This window comes from Dermacentor silvarum, chromosome 5 (assembly GCF_013339745.2).
Source record: "Dermacentor silvarum isolate Dsil-2018 chromosome 5, BIME_Dsil_1.4, whole genome shotgun sequence".
Lineage (NCBI taxonomy): Eukaryota > Metazoa > Arthropoda > Arachnida > Ixodida > Ixodidae > Dermacentor > Dermacentor silvarum.
This window is the reverse complement of record NC_051158.1, coordinates 63,313,701-63,334,594: the sequence shown is the minus strand read 5'-3', so window position 1 is coordinate 63,334,594 and position 20,894 is coordinate 63,313,701.

Below are 20,894 nucleotides of genomic sequence, written 5' to 3'. Positions count from 1 at the left end.
TGAGCCCCATGATTCTTGGTTGTAGCCGCGCACGTAGCTCTACGATTCGCTTCTTCAGCAGCGGTTCGTACCTTGGGAGGAGACGCCATAACGTGTACCGAGGAGGTACCAAGAATAAGTGGCACACATTTCACATCGGGATCGCGTTTATTGCGCGCCTCGTCTGAATCGCATCTCGTCGTCGGCGCGTGTGCATGCGGCTTTTGCAGGCGCCCTAACTAGATGGCGCCACTATATTGGCGGAGGCTCAGGTCGTCTGCGCCTGCACGCCTGCCTACTACGCGTTTATAGGGCCTTTTTCTGACGCTGATAGCAAGCGCTTGCGTGGCTCAGTGGTAATGTATGCGACTCCCACGCAGCGGGCCTGGGCTTGATCCCGGTGGAGACCGGACACTTTTTTTCGCATTTCGGGCGATAGCGGTTACGCGCGGCGGCGGTGGCGGACAACAACGCGAACCGAAATGGCTATTAAGGCGGTGGTCCCACTCCGGCGGCACGAGCCCCCCGATTTCAGTACTTTTGGAGTAACCGTGGTGGCTCTTTTACTTAGGATATAAAGTTGTGGTATATACCATAAAAGCGTAATTCTTGTAGATTCGAACTATATATAATATAAGGAAATTGATTAATGTGATTTAGAAATAAATGCTCAAGAACAAGAATCAGATACATGGTTTTTGCGAACTGTGTCTCAGTTGTGACCATATTTAGAAGAAACTACCGCACTTACTGCATTGCGGCTTGCTCTGTAGCTTTAGGACATATTTATCTAGTTCCTAGACGTAGCAAATTAATTTTTAGTTTTTACTTTTTGGGTTATTTGCTTTTGAAAATTGCCAAATATTGCAATCTTCTGTTGTAAACAGCCCGGCAACTACATGCTCAAGGAAGCTAAATTTAGGATAAAATAGAGCTCATGTAATTTCTATTTAGGACACAAAATTTCATTCGTGTAACTTTATTAGTTTTCCTAATAATGCGGCCGAAAATAAGCAATATTTAGAATTGTGGTTTTATTTTTGCCCAGTTTAGCGGGAAGGTAATAAAGCTGCTGAAGCTGCGCTTTAAAACTAATAAATTTACATGAATGAAATTTTGTGTCCTAAATGGAAATTCCTTGAACTCTACTTTATCCAAAATTTAGCTTCCTTGAGCATGTAGTTGCCGGGCTGTTTACAACAGAAGATTGCAATATTTGCAATTTTCAAAAGCAAATTATCCAAAAAGTAAAAATAAAAAATTAATTTGCTACGCCTAGGAACTAGATAAATATGTCCTAAAGCTACAGAGCAAGCCGCTATGCAGTAAGTGCGGTAGTTTCTTCTAAATATGGTCACAGCTGAGACACAGTTCGCAAAAACCATGTATCACATGCTTGTTCTTGAACATTTATTTCTAAATCACACCAATCAATTTCTTTATATTATATATAGTTGGAATCTACAAGAATTAAGCTTTTTATGGTTTATACGACAACGTGATATCTTAAGTAGAAGAGCCGCCACGGTTGCTCCAAAAGTACTTAAAAAAGGGGGCTCGTGCCGCCGGAGTGGGACCGCCGCCTTAAGCCGCAACCGCATGGCGTGATTTCAGGCGCAATTGACGTGCGGATGGTGGGACGCGCGTAATTCTGACGCGGGCCCAGCAGGATCCATTGCGAAATCTCGCCGCCGCGTGGTGCTACTCAGAGTAGAAAAAAATTTGCCGCGTATCTGCGTGCTTCGCTGCAAATGTTCGTCGAAAGACGATAGTCTTCTGCCGGCCGTACTACATGAGTGCTGGTCTGATCCGCAGCCACCCGTGATGCTGTTCTCGTACCATTTCCGTCCTGGCATGAAGGTTTGTTTGAACAGATTTCATTTTACCGCATTATTTCATCAAGCGGCCATTTATGTTTTGCCCTGCCTCAGACAGCGCTTCCTTTATGTTGAATCGGCCGCATCTGGCTGGCATTGATAAAATTGAGGAGGCGCTGCGTGAGACATGGACGCCATCTGGCAATACATCGGGAAACATGAGCTTGTGCAGAGGGTTTCCTTCCTCCGTGGCAGAGGGCGCTCGTCGGCGCGCAGTCGGGGAACGTCGTTCGTCGGCGCGCATAGCATGGCATTTTCAGCGCAGCTTAAGAAACTAGGGTCTTTAGAGTTAACGTATCTATGTATTTTCTATTAAAGGAACACACCTCCTAATACTTACCTAGTGATGTTGCGCCTCAGATATGCGTAATATTTACTTTGTGATTGATAACGTTCACAAGTATGAACAGCCGTACCAGTTTAAGTAGTGTGGGCGGTAAGCAAGTGGTCCAACTTTGGCCGGGTGGCTGAATCGGGTGACAGACAGACAAACAGACAGACAGACAGACAGACAGACAAAATTTTCAGCGTTTAAGTTCCCCAAGAAAGACTATCGTCTTTGAAAAAACGCCTCGCGCGGCGCGACTCGTGCGCGTCCGCCAATCAGAGTTCAGAGTGGAGTCACGTGGCATTTTTTTTGTTTTTGTTTTGTTTTGCTGTCCGCGCATCTTGGCGGAACCTCTTTGGCGGAACTTTTTTTTTTCCTCTGAAGAACTGGCGCCCGCATCGAAGGAAACACGTGCTACACGTGTTCATTCGCGCCTCGTGTTCACCCAAAATTTACAAAGCAACCTTCAACGAGGACCTAAATACTAGCAATTGCCTCCTGTGCTCGGTAGTAAGCGGCAACACTCCATTTTCTAGGTGAAGTTGTAAACAAGCAGCGGCCGCTTACCATGCGGATGGTACATAGTCGCACTTTCGCACGCAATCTTGCTCTTTGAAATGAAGCTTGATAAATAGACAGCGACATTTTTCCCGAAGTTTAAATACACGAAGATTATTTTTATTGCAGTGTTCTGTAAATTTAAGGCCATATAATATATGCGGTAACAGAGACAATTCATGTCGTTGGGAGTTATGTTGTCTGGCAACCCGGAAACCGCGGCCCTACAGGTCCGCTCCATTTTTTCATGCGGGTGCTGTCGCGTCGGCGGCAACGCGTGCGTTGGCCGCGCGTCGCGTTTTTTGCTCGCGAAAAACGCGCCATGCGGTTCCAGCTTTAGTATCAGCCCATAACAGCTTACGCTGTAAAAGTACTTTAGAAGTCGTGACGCCACACAGAAGTGCTCACGTTGGAGGTTTCCGCGCCAAAAAGAAAAGTTAGCTTCGATCTTCATTTTCTCTTCTACTAATTGACCTATTGCAGTGTAATTAACGACAGCAGCGGTCGCGAAGAATACTTTATGAGTCTAAGTTCGTTTATTGTTTTGCTTTAGTGTCCCTTTAAAGCTGGAGTACCATCATCATCAGAAGGTGAAGGCAAAAGTCCCATTTTCATGTGAAGGGGAACAAGCGTAACAGGTTTGGTGTCCATAAATGAAGTAGCAGCGGTGCAGTGGGGCATCGCGACCGGCGAAGGAGTTGGATTAAATGCCGTGACTAGCGCACCTCTGTCGCGAAAGCTCACCAGGCTAGGAGCGATGGTGAGCCCACTAGAGCTGTGGCAGCCAATGGCACAAGAAACACATCACCATTACCGATGGTAGAATATCCTCATTGTTCGGTGGAATCATACAACCAGCAACTGTGACAAAACGCAGGCTGTGTGCGTCGAGGTTAGATGGACAGTCACTATCTCTGATATGATTTACACACAGATGGAGAGAGAGAAACATGCTTAATTGTGATGCTAGAGATGTTAGTCTGGCGCTGACGGAGAGACCAAAGTTGATGCGGATGAGATAAAGTTCCATCCTAAGATCAGTTCGTGAGCGCAGGAGGACAACGCGATATAATGAATGCGGTGATGTGTGCCTTCAAAGAAAACGCGCCCTGTACAAATTCCGGAGGGCAGAACAAGGACGCCATTAGCACAGCGAAGGTGTGAGCCATTGTAGGGTAGCTTCACTTTTCGCAAGCGGGTACTAATGACTGAAGGCACTAATGAATGAAAGCGAAGGTCCTATCTCCACCAAGGCTTCAGTTTGCACACCTCCAACACACACACCAACAGTGTGCGAGTATTAGCTGTGCGCTTCGGAGGGGTTGAATGTAGTCCGAAAGACGCAGCTTTATAGTTTTCCGAGCGATGGTTCGGAGGCTAAGTGCTGAACGAAGTGTAGAGGAAAAGCGTCACATCGGCGAAGGAGAACGATGACGCACATAATGGAAACTTCCGACTGTGGCGGCATTGTCGAAAGATGCGGGGCGACGTCCGTAACGTTGGTGGGAATGACGCTGTTGTGCTTCTGGGGCAGAAAGCACATCTCGCTCAAAAGCTTCATAACCGCGTCATTCGTCCTGTTGACTGCGACGGAGCTACCTTGAAATATGGCCTGGGATGTTGCAGTAATAGCACACCGGTCGAGATGTGCGTCATGTGTTGTGACAAGCCAGAGCCGACACTTTCGCTGAGAGAGCAGTGAGGGACCCATGTGGCGCACTGCAGCCATGATGGTGGATGTTATGGGAAGGGCAATGCCGCAGCAGCATTCTGAGCGTCAGTGGACGTTGGTAGGGCAGCGGGCTTGGGCCTTGCGTGCGCGCCACTGAAGCTAGTTCTTCCTCCACGATGATACGTAGGCCGCCACCAGAGGCTGAAAGCACACGGTGAAGTTTGTGAATGCCATCCCTCGCAATTTATGGTACGGATGAGCGCACACAGCTCGTTCTCGTTGGTTGCTCGGTGACCAGACGCCTCAGGCTGCATGCAGCTCAAATGAAGTTAATTGAGGCGCTTGCAGGTAGAGATTATGTCAGCTACAGTGGTGGGGTTCGTCACGACACGGGCATTAAATATAATGTTCTGTTTATTCTGCCATCACTAGCAGTCATAGAGAATGCTACTTCGTCATCTTCTGTGCCCTGTCTTTCTTCCTTCTCGTTCACGAAGTCCGTCTTCCACCCTTTCTGATCGTTACGCAGCCCCCCCCCCCCCCTTGATCGTCAACCCTCCTGGGTTGATAATGCATCACGTTGCCGATTGATGCCATCTCAGTCGCGTTTTGTGGTTCACTGTACCAAATTGATTTCAAGACTCCTTGTCGGCTGGCTGTCTTCAGCACGATATAAGGACCGGTGAAAGGAGCTTTTGAGCCTTGCAACTGTTGCGTTCGCGCACCGCTTATCAGCCGGCGCCCAAGTCTGGCTCATCTGTTCCGGACGATAATCTGTTTCGCGCATGTGCGCTGATGTTTTCCCTCGCCCTTTGATCACGGCGTTCCTTTATAAAGGACTGCGGATCACGCCGTTGGCGGCTTCTTTTGTACACCTACTTTCGGCAAGCATGTCCGCATTAAAAGTATGTTCTTCCTTCTCCCGGCGTCTTCTTCTCCCGGCTTGGAACCCAACTCGGCCAAACGTAACACAACCCTTTTCGGCCAAGAATAAAATCTGCTACTTCGATGTCGGTACCTTTGTGGAGTGAGCACGGTCGTAGTTACGCTTCATGGCGATCTTATATTTATCGTTCTCTTCTACCGATTCCTTGCGTTCTTGGAGGGTTAGCACATTTGTAGGACCAAGGAGGTGATCAGCTGCAAACCACTTCGATTTCCCATACTGAACTAGCGCGAAGTGCCCAGCTGAACATCTTCAATGAGTCCTGGGAGAATGGAAACGTTCCTCAAGAATGGAAGACCAGCCGCCTGGTACTACTCCTCAAACCTGGCTAGTCTCCTCTAGAGATTACTTCCTACCGCCCAATCGTGCTGGCAAGCGCGCTGGCCAATGGCTGGCTTTCGACGTCACCACTGTTCCATTGACAACGTCATCGATTTGGTTACTTACGTTCAATATCAAAAGACGTGTAAGCGATTATTTGTCGCCATGTTCCTCGACATCAAATGAGCATATGACAATGTTCTTCATGAGGCTATATTAGAGGCGCTGGAAATGGTTGGCCTCGGCGGTCGGCTTTATGGTTGGACACGCAGTTATTTACAAATGCGGTCTCTATTTGCGAATACTGAAGACGGCCCAACTTCTGAACACTATACAAAACGTGGAGTACTACAGGGTGGTGTGTTGAGCCCAACACTCTTCAACCTTGTGCTCATTCCTCTCGCAGAATACCTACCAAATACGGTGAAGTTGTCAATATATGCGGATGACATATGCGTCTGGGCATCTGGCGTGACGCGTCCTCAAGTACGTGCAAGGCTCCAAAATCTGCGGCGTTGATAACGACATACCTTAGTGAACAAGGCCTCAAGATTTTCCCAGAGAAATGTGCATTGGTCGCATTTAGCCGGAAACGAATGACACCATACACCATATCCATCGATGGACAAAACATCTCTTACGTCAGAACGCACAGGTTCTTAGGGGTAATCATCGACCGTGACCTCCATTGGAGTCCCCATGTCACCTACCTAAAGAAGCGCCTGACAGCCATCTCTCATCTCTTCAAGTTTCTTGGAGGAAAATCCTGGGGTACTTCAGTGCACGCTGATGATGCAACTCTACAGGACGCTGTTTCTCGGGTATCTGAGGTACAGCTTGGCAGTGCTCACCAATACCTGTAGAAATAACATCCGTACAATTGAAAGTGCTCAGGCACAGGCACTTAGGGTCTGTCTAGGGTTGCCACGATGTGCATCAACATCAGAAACCATTGCAATTGCACTTGACTACCCAGCCAAAATTCACATTAGGGAAGCGCTCAGAGCACACGTCAGGCACCTTGCTCGTGCCCCTTCCCACAATCTAGCCTCACTGCCAGAAGACCGACCACGTGCCTCTTTTTGTCAGACGATACTGCCTTATCGTATATAACTTCCATCAGCTTACACAGCTGCAACGAGAGTTTCGTTTCCTCCTTGGTGCTTGGCTCAGCCACAAGTTCAACTGACAGTGCCTGGAATTTGAACGAAAGCCGAACTCTCATCACCAGCTCTCATGCAACTTTCGCTGATCATGTCGTACGAAAAATACAGTGATCATACCCATCTATACACTGATGGTGCAACCGCCATGGACGGTTCTGCAGGATCAGTATTTTTTCCTGCGAAAGTCTCGACCTTGAAGTTCAAGACATCAAACCAGACGACATCGACAGCCGCGGAGCTTGCTGCTCTTCGTAGCGCACTTCGTATAATTCGCGAGGAACCACCTAACAAATGGAGTGTTTTCAGTGACTCCAAGGCGGCTCTACATTGCTTGCTTTCCGCCTTACGCCGTGGACCCTACGAACAACTAGTCCTCGAAATCCGAGAGCTCCTTCATCGCCTCGTCGAGCAAGGACACCACTTCACCTTTCAGTGGCTCCGTAGCCACTGTGGCGTGATGGGCAACGAATATGCCGATGAAGCTGCCAGATCTGCTCATGAAGACGGCGCACAGGAACCAATCCCGCTGTCAAGAACAGACGCAGCAGCGAAACTTCGAGTGCTTGCAAACGATACCACAAAATCGTTGTGGAACACAGCCAGTTTGCAACACACACGTCTGCATCGACTGGACCCCTGTCTTCGACTTCGACCTCCACCTGGACTATCCCGACCCGAAGCAACGGTACTTTGCCGATTGTGGCTTGGTGTCGCATTTACAAAGTTGTTTGCTTTCCGCATCGGATGGGAGGATAGTGTTGCGTGTGACCACTGCGGCGACGAGGAAACAATCGAGCACGTACTTTGTTACTGTCCCCAATACAGCGCACACAGGCAGTCACTCGCGACCGCGCTGCCACGTCTTGACGACTGGCTGTTTCGGAGCAGACAGTCCTGGAACGCCGGCCTATACAGTCGTCCCACAACAAGTCAGTCAAGGCACTCTTGATGTTTTAGGAGCGAAGCTCCTTATAGCGGCACCCGTTCCGTCCCCGTCGTCGTAGTAGTGGTGTGTAACCAGTCTGAGAAAAATGAGAAAAAAATTGCGAAGTTGTGTCGTAGCGCGGAATCGAACCAGGGACCCCTCGCTTCCGAGCGCGCGGCGTTAGCCCACTACGCCACGAAGCGCACATAAACACACGCACCACGATGGCAATAAATACCCAACATTAACGAAAGGCCGCGTTCTAGCGCGTTTCTAACGCGTTTGTGCTAGCGCGTTACGACCCGTGTAAGAAGCTGGTGTAAGACGCTGTGGCCTCTCCGCCTTACCTTCAACGCGTTTCGAACGCGCTGCCCAAGGCCGTGGCAAGTCAAGTTCAAGTCGAGGAGCGTTTATGAATACAGGGGGTATACTCTCTCAGCAGTCATGTGATGGCGTCGGCAAACGCGGTGCACGTTCCGGCATGTGTAAATGGCTGCGTAAGACGCTGTGGCCGCTCCCCTTTACTAGAGAGTACTGCACGTTTCTAACGCGTTTGTGCTAGCGTCCCCTTAAGCGGGAGATCCAATGATTCCCTCCGGAGCTTCGCCCACTCATCATCATTCACCCCGTGGATATGCTGTGATTTTTTTTTTTTTGCGATCGAGTGAACTTTCTGACAGACTATAGTTTTCGCAGACGTTTCCAACCTTCTTTTTTCTTCTTGAATTTTTGTTTGTGACTGCTTTTTCTCTTGCCTATCCTTTCTGCCTTTCATTTCCCCTTCCCCTTCCCCCAGTGCAGGGTAGCAAACAAGAATTTTTTCGGGTTAACCTCCCTGCCTTTCCCACTACGTTTCTCTCTCTATTTCTCTGTCATGATGAGCGAAATATGGAGTGCATCCCAAAGCAGGTGTGTGAGAGTGGTTCTGGTGATTAACAGCCGCTTCACGAAAACACTTCCAACGACCTTGGAATTCCGGATAGAGTGCGATAAACAGCTAGATATCTCTTATCGCTCTCTCGGCCAACCCCTTGGCCGCTGAGTGATATGATGCAGCAAACCGAAGTTGTATATTTCGTTGTTCAGTTCATTGTTTTAAACGCTTGCTTCTGAAAGCAGGGCCGTTGTTAGCCACAATCACTTTGACATTTTGGAACATTTCACGACTGAGTAGTGATATGACGCTGTTGCCATGTTCTTTTCCTACCCTACACGCAACCATTCCAGTGCTTTCGTCGATGACCAAAAGAAATGCTTGTGCAGTTCTCACTCCCTCCCTTCTTTCTTGAGTTCCGCGAAATCAAGGTGCACAGTTTCAAAAGGCTTGCTTGAATACTTTGTGAGGATCATTGCGCACCCGCGAGGCTTGAATTTTCCTTTCCTGACTTGGAATTGGTGACAAGTTTTGATATATGCGGATATAGTCGAACATTTTTAGGTGTTAACCGCGACAATTATTGATGGTTGGGCTCTAATGCCTGGCCGGTTTTCGTCAGCTTTATTTTTATACGAGTGTTCTGCTTAGTTTATAGTCTTTATGGTTCCCGCAGCATCAAACAACAGAAGGGAATGCATTCAGAGAGGGCACATCGCTCATAATCATGAGCCAGACTGTACTCGCCCTATTTCAGGCCCTTTTGTTCTTGCATGGGTTATCGCTTTGTGTGCGCGCGCGTATGTGTCACTATACAGCATGTAACGTACCCACCGGAATGAAGCTTACTTATTTTATACAATGTCAAATTCAATCGGCTGCTGACGTAAATATTGCACTGGTGCTTTGTTTTAAATAAGCTGCAAATAAGCTGTACTTGTAGCCTATTACGTGCTTCATCGGGGAGTGCAAGCACAACTGCTTGTCGTATATTATTGAGTAACTGTTGGTCACCTCATTGGTAATTGCCTATCTGACTTTTAACTGAATTGATGTTCCCTTATTTTCTTCTTTTAACTGCATAGACGGCTGGACATCTTGTCTCAACACACAGGTTTTAGAGCTCATCTGGTGGAGGCTTCCAGTCTGTTTTCTTGTTTTATGTTTTCCCTATTTGTCAACAAATAAAAAGATAGTGAACAAAAGAACGTTTACTATAAAAAAACTTATATATACACATATAAACGAGAAAAAAGTACTTTTCATCCAGATGGGTTTAAAAGCACTTCGTGGTACTTCAACTCGCCATTTATAAGAGTTTGATTTCTAGATGTACGTTTTACACCCTACACACTTCGACCAGTGTTGTTAGAAATGCTGCAAAAGCATGTTTCATATAGACCTCCTTCTTCGTATAGACATATTGCGCAGGCAGTGGCATCAGCTATGAGCCACCGGAATGCTGGCTACGTCGGAGCCTGACCAGCAGGTATACGCTTGGGGGCAGGTGCTCGGGGTTCTTGTACTCGCGCGGTCAACGTGGTATGTGGCCCCTTGTACGTTGGAAACGGTTCTTTGAGGCGTAACGAATTTATTTAACTTGGCATGGCTGGAGTTTCTGCTGCCGAGCATGTAAACGGTTCACGCAGCGCGATCATATTGTTCATATATGTTGTGTGGTACGAAATAAGTCAGGTTTCTCAAAACTCAAACGGAGAAATTCAACTAGTTCACTTCGACTAAAGGCATACAAATAAATTATAAGACCTGCTCTCGAGTACGCGACCAGGGTCTGGGACTCGCACACATGGGAAACGCAAACAAACTTGGAAACCTTCAAGGATTATGCACCCGATTCCTACACAATCTTTACACACGTTGCGACACTCGAAAAGTTATTTCTCAAGTAGCAAATCTTGAGTCACTATAAGAAAGGAGGAAAGTCATCAGGCTCAAGATGTTTCGTGCGGTATACTTTTGTCAGCTTTAAATATGACCTGAGGATGTCTTCGACACATCGAACACGAACATCTCGCAACAATCATGTACATAATAATAAACCGATCTTCGCAATTGTCACGGTAACAAATATTCGTTTTGCATTACCAAAACGTTACCATTTTCTCATGCCTCCTGAGTGAATGGTATTGTACTGAAACTGTGCCGCACTTTTTATTATTTTGAATTCTGTATTATTGTTCATTTAAAAATTTTGGTATATTCATGTATGCGTCGACACTTTTTGTACTTCCTCTCCAGCTTGAACCTTAATTCACCCGATGTATGTACTAAATCAAAAAATGATCTCCAATCTGCGCTCTGAAGGTGGTTGGACAGCGAAGCTGTAAGCGACAACTAGGACTATTGGCCATTCCGACGTAGCTTGAACTTATTGACAGGGCGCTATTCACACACACTTTACCTCAGTATTAGCCTTAGAGAATTCAACGGTTGGCGACTTGGCTTTTGCTGCTACTTCATGCACCTCCAAACAGTGGACCAGAGAGAAGAGAAGTGCACTTAAACATACTTTTATTGCGCCTCGTATGCAGGCTGCTCTTGAGGAGCCTTCACTATACGTGTCCTTCCAATAGCGCTCTCAAAACACAAATAGGTGACTAGAAGGGTTGTTCCTTTTGCATACGAAAGTGTATTTACGTAACTCCCTCCTTTGTATGCTATAGTTGCCGCAACTGCAGGTTATGCAACCGTAATGTTAACCGGGAGAGGCTTGCGGTGAACGCTTGCTTGCTTGCTTGCTTGATCCTCATCCGTGGCGCTTACCCACTACGGGGGATTGGCCAAGAAGCCGGCGGTTAAAGGTTAAACGGAAGGGGGAGATGGAGAAAAAAAAACTAGACGGAAAACTAAATCAGGGTGAAGTATAGTGTTTATGATAATTTGGAAAGAGATTTACAGGGCAGAGACAGAATTAAAATCATTGTAATTGTATAAAAACAGCACAAAAATTTTGGTGGTATTAGAATAATTTCGAAACACCAATTAGCGATTTAATGAGTTATCCAATTATTTATTTCGAGAATTAACTGGGTAGTCTTTTTGTGTCACAGATATAGTCACAGAGGGCCACGCAGATGTTCCTGTGGCTAAAGCCCATTGAAGAAGCCCCGAAGGAGAGGATATTTTCAGTAGTTAGTGAAATACCCAATTTACGGAATGAAAATTCGAATTTCTTCCTCTCATTCCTAAAGCGATGACAAAATAATAGAAAGTGGTCAATGTTTTCGGGTTCCTGGCAGGTAGGACACAGAGGGGACGGTGCCAGACCGGACCTGTGTAGGTAAAAATTTAATGGTGGGATTCGGCAGCGTAATTTTGTTATGGAGATCTCTAATTTACGTGTGGGGCACCATTTATTGTCCCACGAAAAGGACAAATGATTAAATTCCGACATTTGGATTTTCAGTTTTGTAGAATCTTGTAATAGGGAAAATTTTCTAAACCTAGCCGCAGTGACATAAGCCGAACTAGGCATGACAGACATAACTGGTCCATCAAGAGATATCCGCGCAAGTGTGTCAGCCATTTCATTTAAGAATATACCACGATGGCCTGGAACCCATACCAATCGTACCAGACTTAAGTTAGGAGGGGTTAACAATTTAAATGTATTGGTTACAGTAGTGTCTGCAGATGAAGTGAGCGATGTACATACTGACAGTGAATCAGTCACTATAACCACTGTTGAGTAATTTGAAGGAAGTTTCCGCAGAGCTAAGATAATCGCTGCTAGTTCAGCCAAAAATATGGGTGTGAAATCCGGAAGGCGTACTGCATAAGACCAGGATAGTGATTCGGAGAAAATACCCACACCCGCTTTCTCTTCATTCATTGACGCGTCAGTCGCGATCACGTGATCTATTCCTAGTTGCGTTAAATGATCTTGTAACATGCCGTTTAAGTATGTAGTGGGCAGGAGTTTGGCATTCGATGGAAATATATCGTCAAATTCAATCATTATATTAGGTAAGGGTTTGTCTGAGCAAGCGATCTCACGTATATTAACATTTAATGGATCGAGCTCAGCTTGTACAAACAAAACTTGAGGTCGAAGTAGGCGGGACCAATGCTCTTCGAAAAATGCCCTCATTTCCCTAATAAATACAAATTGTGATCTTCTCAAAGAAGATGCATAAATGTTTAAATATGTTTTTACCGTTAGAATGCGGAATCTGCAGGGAAGTGTAGGCAGTCGTGCTTCTTGATATAAAACATTGTTGGCTACAAATTTTGGCAAACCGAGACAATTCCGAATTGCCTCCCGCTCTAGAAGAACCAGGGGGTTAATTTTGTACGCTGGCCCACCAGAGAATAGCACGCATCCAAATTCCAATATCGGACGAACATACATACGATAAATCATCATTAAAGTGTCTCTGCGTAGCCCAGAGCGATGTCGGCCAAGTTTGCTTATCATGCCAACCGCGCGTGTCGCCCTAGATTTAACATGATCGATGTGATTTCGCCAGCTCAGGTTTGTGTCGTATATTACACCGAGATATTTGATAAAGTCAACTTGCGGAATAATTTCCTGATGATATTGGAGAGAGATATTAATTGGTACATTCAATGGAAACACAATCAAAGCGCTTTTGTTAACATTGAGCGACATTCGAATATTCGCAAACCAGGCTTCAAGTGTTCCCAAGTATGACTGTAGTGTACTCTGTAATGAGTGAATATCACTCGCAGACGCAAAGAATGCTATGTCATCTGCATAGACATATACTTGTACACTACCGCACAATGGGATTGAACTTAGTAAAATGTTAAACAAAATAGGAGAAAGGACAGATCCCTGGGGAACTCCTCTTGTTTGACTATATTTTTGTGTCACCAAGCCACGCTGAGAACAATAAAATTTTCTATCCTTTAAAAATTCATGTATCCAATTGATAATATATCGAGGGAAATCCATGCTATTTAAAACGTTTAGGAGTATGACATGTTCTACACTATCGTAGGCTTTAGCTAAATCAAGGGTCACTAAAGCTGCATACTGCCGCCTGTGCCGTGCAAGCTTAATGCGTTCCTCTAAATCGACATGGGCGCACCATATCGAACATCCGGGTCTAAATCCAATCTGACATGGGCTCAATAATGTATTATCCGTTAAAAATTTCATAATACGAATGTGTAATACCCTTTCTATTAATTTCACAACATTTGAGGTTAATGCGATTGGTCTGATATTATCTGGGTCCAATCCTGCTCCTTGGTTTTTGAGCAGGGGGATTATTTTTGCGAGTTTCCAGTCAGGAGGAATCCATGCGTTCATGAGGGAGTAGTTAACGATATTGGAGAGGTCTCGTGGGGAGAGGTCAAACAATATTTTTAACATGCCTGATGTAATGCGATCTGGACCTGGAGCTGTGCCAGGGAGCAGCCGAATAACGTGCTGAAGTTCTTCCATTGATACCTCTATAAAGTCATCCCCTGATAGAACCCCTACGAAGTTTACTTGCAGCTGAGTTGTAAAACGCTCTTCTAAGGCTTTTGCGATCTTATTTAATGATTCTAATAATTCTTTTGGTGACAAAACCACTGAATCAATATTTATGGGCACTGGAAAGGCCTTACGAGAGCGAAGAAACCTAAATAATGCTTTTTTATTATCACTTTTCGATAAAAAGTTGTACCGTTTTTCATCATAATTATCTTTCGCTAAGGAAACTGTTCTTTTAAACGTAGCAGCAGCATATTTATAATTACTCCAATTAGTAGGGCACTGATTGGAAATAAGTTTCTTCCATGCAGCTTTTCTGCGTCGATAATCTCGTGCGCAATCACTATTCCACCATGGACAATCAATGCGCTCTTTTGTTGATGATACTACAAATTCTGATTTTTTAATAGTACCCTTCAAAATTGCACTAAGACTCATCGCTTTAATATCTGTTTCCATATCTGTTCTAGAAGACAAGGTTGACTGTAAATTGTTTTTAAATTTTGAATAGTCCACGAAAGTATGCGTATGTGTATTTAAAGAAATGAGGGGGTTGTTAATTTCAATGACAATCGGGCGGTGGTCACTACTAGTGGCGGCATCCACCACAGTCCAAGAAGAAATGGAAATGCCTGAGCTAGAAAATGTCAAATCTAGGACAGATCGCGACTGCGAACGCACGAAAGTGGCAACTTTAGCATTTAAACATGTGAAATTTTTAACATTAGCCCAATCCCATAAACGTTTTCCAGATGAGTCTGTGCGGAAGCCCCATGACACATGATGTGAGTTGAAGTCACCCGCAAGCAATATGTTCTTTTTGCAGTATGTTACTGCGACATCAAGTGGGCGTACGTTTTGCACTCCAGCGGGAAAGTAGGAGTTAATTATAGAGAGCGGGGCGCAACCCGGAATAGTTATTTCTAATATTAAGATTTCACATTCGGATGATAGGGTATGATGCGAAATTTTTGCTTTATGACAGAATTTAGACGAAATGAAAAAAGCTAATCCGCCACCTCGTGAAGGCCTATCCAATCGAAAACACTTGTAATTGTTTAAATGAAAGTCTTGGTCAGCGGACAAACAAGTTTCTTGTAATAGTATAACGTCTGGTGATTGTTGGGAGATTAAATATAATAAATCTGTAGTTGCAGAAAGTATAGATCGGCAGTTCCACTGCAGTATCCTTAGGCACCCTATGTTGACGGTATACAAGCAGCCGCAACTGCTTGGTCCAGGATACTGTCTTTTAGAAAGTCAGTCCTCGTAAGTGATTCTTTCACACACTTTTTTGTTTTGGAGTTAGGAGAACGAGGCATTTTGTTGTTAGGCGATCTTGTGCGTTTAAGAACTCGAGTGTCCATATCTACATCTCGATTGCCTAGAGAGTCTGAATCGGAATGGCATTCATGATCAACCTGAGCGGAAGTCGAAGGACGTACTGAATCGTGACTGTTAGAAGGAAGAGGTGTCTGATATTTAGGTGATGTTGCAAGTAGGGCGGCCGTATTTTGTGCACTGTTTGTTAGTGTCTGAGATATACCAGCCAATTGCGTTGATATTACTGAAGCCAAAGATTCAGAGAGATTTAGTAGAATTTTTTCTAATGCCTTTTCCATCGCTTTTTCTATTGCTGCTGTAATTGCCTGGGGCAGTGACTGATCCATGCCGAATGACTGACGGGCTGTTACACCGGCATAACCCTGGGTCCTGCTCTGAATTTCTTCAAGAGCTTCTCGACGAGAGCACCGTCTCCTCTCAATTATTTCAATCACCTGGATTTCTTTGGATCTGGCAGGGCAGTTGGAGTAGTCTGCAGCATGATTCGCATTGCATAAACAGCATGACTGCTCCTGAGACGTGCAATCGTTGGCATCATGTTCTTCTCCGCATAATCGGCATCGAGCAATTGAACGACAGGCATTAGCGCTGTGTCCGTACCGCCAGCACTTGAGACATTGTAGTGGTCGTGGAGCTAAGGGTTCAACCCTGTAGATTAACGGCCATGCCTTTATCTCTGATGGGCGAGCCGTCCCTGCAAATGTCGCTATGATTGTTTCTGTAGGGACCCTCTTATTATCTACAAGTCTGGTACAGCGGTACACGGAAACTACACCTGCTGCAGAAAATATCTCTAGGATTTCTTGTGGAGTTAAGCTTATGTCCACACCGCGGACTAGGCCTTTGCAGCAAGCTAGATGAGGAGGGATGAAAGATCTCACCGGCTGCGTGGCAAAGTTAGTGCACTTGAGTAGATCCTGTACACAGGTCTGGTCTGGTGAACAGCAAAGGATTCCCCCACGTCCAAACTGTCTGACCTCGGTGATCTGCTGAAAGTGGGATGAGATAGCTCGAAGTTCTGATTGAATAACCTTGGGGTTCTTCATACGGATAATTCCTCCATTGTTAGGTACCAAAGCCACAGGAACGCTACTGGCTCCACTGCGAAGAAACCATTCCACCGGTAGATCCTGAGGGGGAATAGAAGCAGACCAGAGGGTAGCCCTCTGGCCTGGAGATGAGACAGACATCACCTTATCAATAACCACCACTGTCTCTCAAGGGGATTAGAACAAAACAAAAAAAGGCAAGAAAAGTAACCGCCGGCTACTTGTCAGCAAACCCGGATGAGGACTGGATCAGGGCACACCAAGGCAGCGTCCTTCGAACTGGAACGATCACCGAGCGGCCACGTCTCGTGCAGCTACGCCATAGCTTGCATCCGCTGGTGAACGCTATTCGCGAAGGCAAGCTTTCTGCTTCGTTTTCTTTCTCTTCTCCACACGACCGGCGCCGCCACTACCACGGATGAAAACAGACGAGCGCCATATGCTGGTTCTGCAAGGAACCCAGTGGCGCATGCTAGGTGCGCCTCCCACTGTTGCGGCGGCTGCTGCCGATGCGCGGATGCCAGCGTCATCTGCCGCTGCTGCTGCAAGGAACCCAGTGGAACAGGCAGCGCGCGCCTCTCGAGTATTTACCTTCGAAAAAGAGATACTAGTTGGTAGGTTAGGCTATACAGCTTCGGTGTAATAATTGAGGCATCCAGAACGAGCTAAATGACTCCGACAAACCAGCTCAGAACTTCACTATTGGCCCTCTCGAGTGGCTTGGATACCGTTTCATTCGCTTGGCCTATTGCCCAAGCATGCCGCCAAATATCACATCAGGCGTTCGTGTGTACGTCACCTGCCAGATGCATCAGAGAGCCGCTGGCCGTTGCTTCCCACAACTGTCGCATTGGACGCGAGACGGATCGTGTGAGCCGCCTAAAGCCATACCATGACCTTCTCATCGTTTTGTCTACTGAGATCGCCAGGACGGCTCCTGTTTGCTGTCAGAGAAATTGTAGTGAAGAAGACCGAGCCAGCAGTGTTGCGCAACCATCGCAAGGGCGCCAAATTTTCTCTCAGTCCACTGCGCTTTCTGAACTATGTTCGCTGGCTTTTCGTAATCTTCAACACCCAATGATTGATATACACATTATACCGGGAGTTTTTTATTGCGATAGCAACTATATGGACACCCCAAGCGGTTTCTTGCGACGGTGTCGCCATGAGGTTCCGCATAAAGTCCAAGGGCGACAAAATCGTCGCCACGAGCCGTCTGCTGTATGTGCGAGTGAAAGCGCGCGACGGTGAGCCGGCTATCGCGGATCGCGCACATAAGGGCGGGAAGCGGAAAGGAAGCGCAGCCTTCCAGTCGAACACAACCCTGCGCAGGGAGGGTAGGGAAGTGGAGCGCCTTGCGCCCATGCGCTCCTGCCGCGCCGGAAGTCTCCGGGGGGAGGGGGAGCAGGTGGAGGGGCCACGCTTTACTGCGGCCGCACGCTCCCGCCGGGCCGGAAGGCTTTGGGGGAGGGGGGGGGTACTGCGCGGCGAGCGCCCTCCCGCGTGGCTGTGTCTTGAAAGCCATCTGAGGCGGCGGTGTCGTCCGTGATTCCTTTTAGGATATGGCCCACCTTGTCAACCTCGGTCATGTGGGCATCGGCTTTCCGGCAAAGCCCGAGCACTTCCTCCATGTGGGAGACATACGATTTGGTCAACGACTGAACACGGGTGGCAAGCTCTTTGAAGCGCAGCCTGTTGATGACCTGACGGTTTACCAAATAGAACTCAAACCTCTCTCTGAAAATGTCCCAGCTGGAGAGCTCGTCCTCATGGGTATGAAATCAGACACGCGGTGTCCCGTCCATATAAAAGATTACATTCGCAAGCATCATGGCAGGGTCCCAGTGGTGGCTTTGGCTAACACGCTCATACATGATAAGCCAGTCATCGACTTCAACGCCATTTTGGGCGGGGAATGTCCCAGGATCACGGTGACTGGGAACCATAACGTACGTTGTGATTAGCGCCGGAGGTGTAGGTGGCGACGGGATGGTTCCATCTGAAGTGATGGTTGACAAGACGACGGTGCGGCCGTTTCACAGCTCCATAGCGAGGACGGAGACAATGTTACGCGAAGGACGAGTCAATTAGACGAACAACTATTTACAGGTTATATTTGCAGCAATGGGTGCAGCGCTGGCAGGTAGGATTCACAGCGCGAGCCCAGTTCCTTCTTTGTCACGTTTACTCGAGTGATGGCGCCCGCGCGCCTCTTGCAAACAACCAAATACAACACGTGTGCAACAATACATCTATCTATCTATCTATCTATCTATCTATCTATCTATATATATATTGTGAGACGTCATATATATATATATATATATATATATATATATATATATATATATATATACAGTGTGAGCATTATTCACACGCTTCATATTCTCATCCGTACCTACTCATCATCACCGATTTGGTTCGTGGTGGTGGGGCTCTAGTTCGGGAGCATACAGAGGAATCTGACTGCCTAACCATCACTCACAGTTTATATATATATATATATATATATATATATACCGATAGAATGAGCACTTTATGCAACATTGGGAAAGCGTGAGGCGAACAATTTCCCACATCTTTATCTTAGTCGTTCCTTGAATTTAGGTGACAGCATGTTGGTCCCACAGGCCAAGGTGCCCGGGTTCTTAGCATCAGCACGCCCGCACCTTTGTGGGACGGCTCAAATAAACATGGGGGAAACTGACCACCTCCCACTTTCGCACATATCTATATATCGATGCGTATTCATTTCACTACGCACGAGTATTGAGATTTCTTATTGGTACTATATGTACATTTATTCTGTATCGACATCCAATACCTAACAGCTACTGGCACAAGTTTCTATGAACAATTTGATGCTGGGTTTAAAAAACAAATACAAATAAATTCGTGACTCATATTATGGGAAATATTGTACTGACTATTGCCGTATTGTTACTGTTCTAATGTCTGTCAAACACCTCATGTGTTTTGTAAAACATTTGAATTTATAGAGTTAGCATTTCTCTATTTCTTCTTCTGTGAAGTTTGAGCGGTTGCTGTAAAGCTTTCCTTACGACAATCGATATGGCGGATTGCACACATGCTGTCTCACTATTTTATTGAATAATAAATACTTGAAGAAAACAATACCGGCGCATTGAGAAATTTGGTGGTTCATACCAGGGTATTTTAAAAAGGTTAAAACATCAGCAGGTAGTCATGCGTCAGTGCTTTCTACATCACAAAAGTTGACGCAGCTTTCACTTCATTACCAAGAAATTGCAGTTGTGCTTTTTGTATTATTCGTTCAATGTGTCAACGCACTTATGATAAAATGGGAATGTGACGTATTGCTCTCCCAGCCCTCCCTATTGCCTATAAATATATAACAAAACTCTATTACTTTTAACGTCGTGCGCTGAATTTTCGCCCAAAGACGTCGCACATCCTCGGAAGGTTAGTACTAATTCATATTTTGAACTTATATCCGAATAGCATATGCCAGGTTATAAAACAGACATATGCTAGGTTCGAAGGTGGTACCACGGCCGCTGGATAAAAAAAAAAAGTGTGGCCCGTTGCGTGGCACCGAAACGGCGTCTCGGGCCTAGTTCTTCTCGCGCCTGCTCTGGCGCCACTGCTCTGGTACAGCCGTTCACGGAGAAGCGTTTCCACAGCCGCGTTTGTACGCGCCACAGTGACTCTAATCAGGCCGTAAATAACGCGTTTTATAGTTGCACATTACAGGTTCAATATTAAAGTCGTTACTAGAAGTACCGATTACCCCAGGTATGTGAAAAGTATCCCCTAGGAGTGCCAATCTTTTGAGAGTGACCCTCAAGGCTCTCCATAAAGGTTGCCCGCTCGACTCACATGAAATAAAAAGAAGTGCTCTATTACGAATTATCGGGAGTGGATTTACGTGTTTCTTCAAGACGACTTCAAAACGATGGATCGCGTTTATTTACAAGATGATAAATGCGAAGGTATCGCTCAGCGAAAAGAGTCCACGGCGCCACACCCGATCCAGCCCAGCTTCGTTCTTCTCTTCAACCGAACTCCGCTCGCACGTTTCAATATTATCTCTGCGCTGGTAGTGGTCCGGTAACTAAGTAGGTAGGTAGTCTGAAGGATCTTCACCCCGTTTTTATAGGGCAATATTGCGGACCGCTCCCAAGTTGGGACGTGAAATCCAAGCCTCACCGACGCATCGTGGACCTTCTGGACAGCCTGGATTTGATCAATTCATTCGTGGCTTTTTTACATAAAAAAAGGTGCGGCCTGCTGCGTCACGTAGCCGCCAGTTGGCGAGCGCGTCTCGGCTGAGTTGACAGTTGCGGCAGCTGTTTTTCCTGGGTCGGAAAAATGTTACTGAGTGTGCGAAATTCTTTTTTGCATGA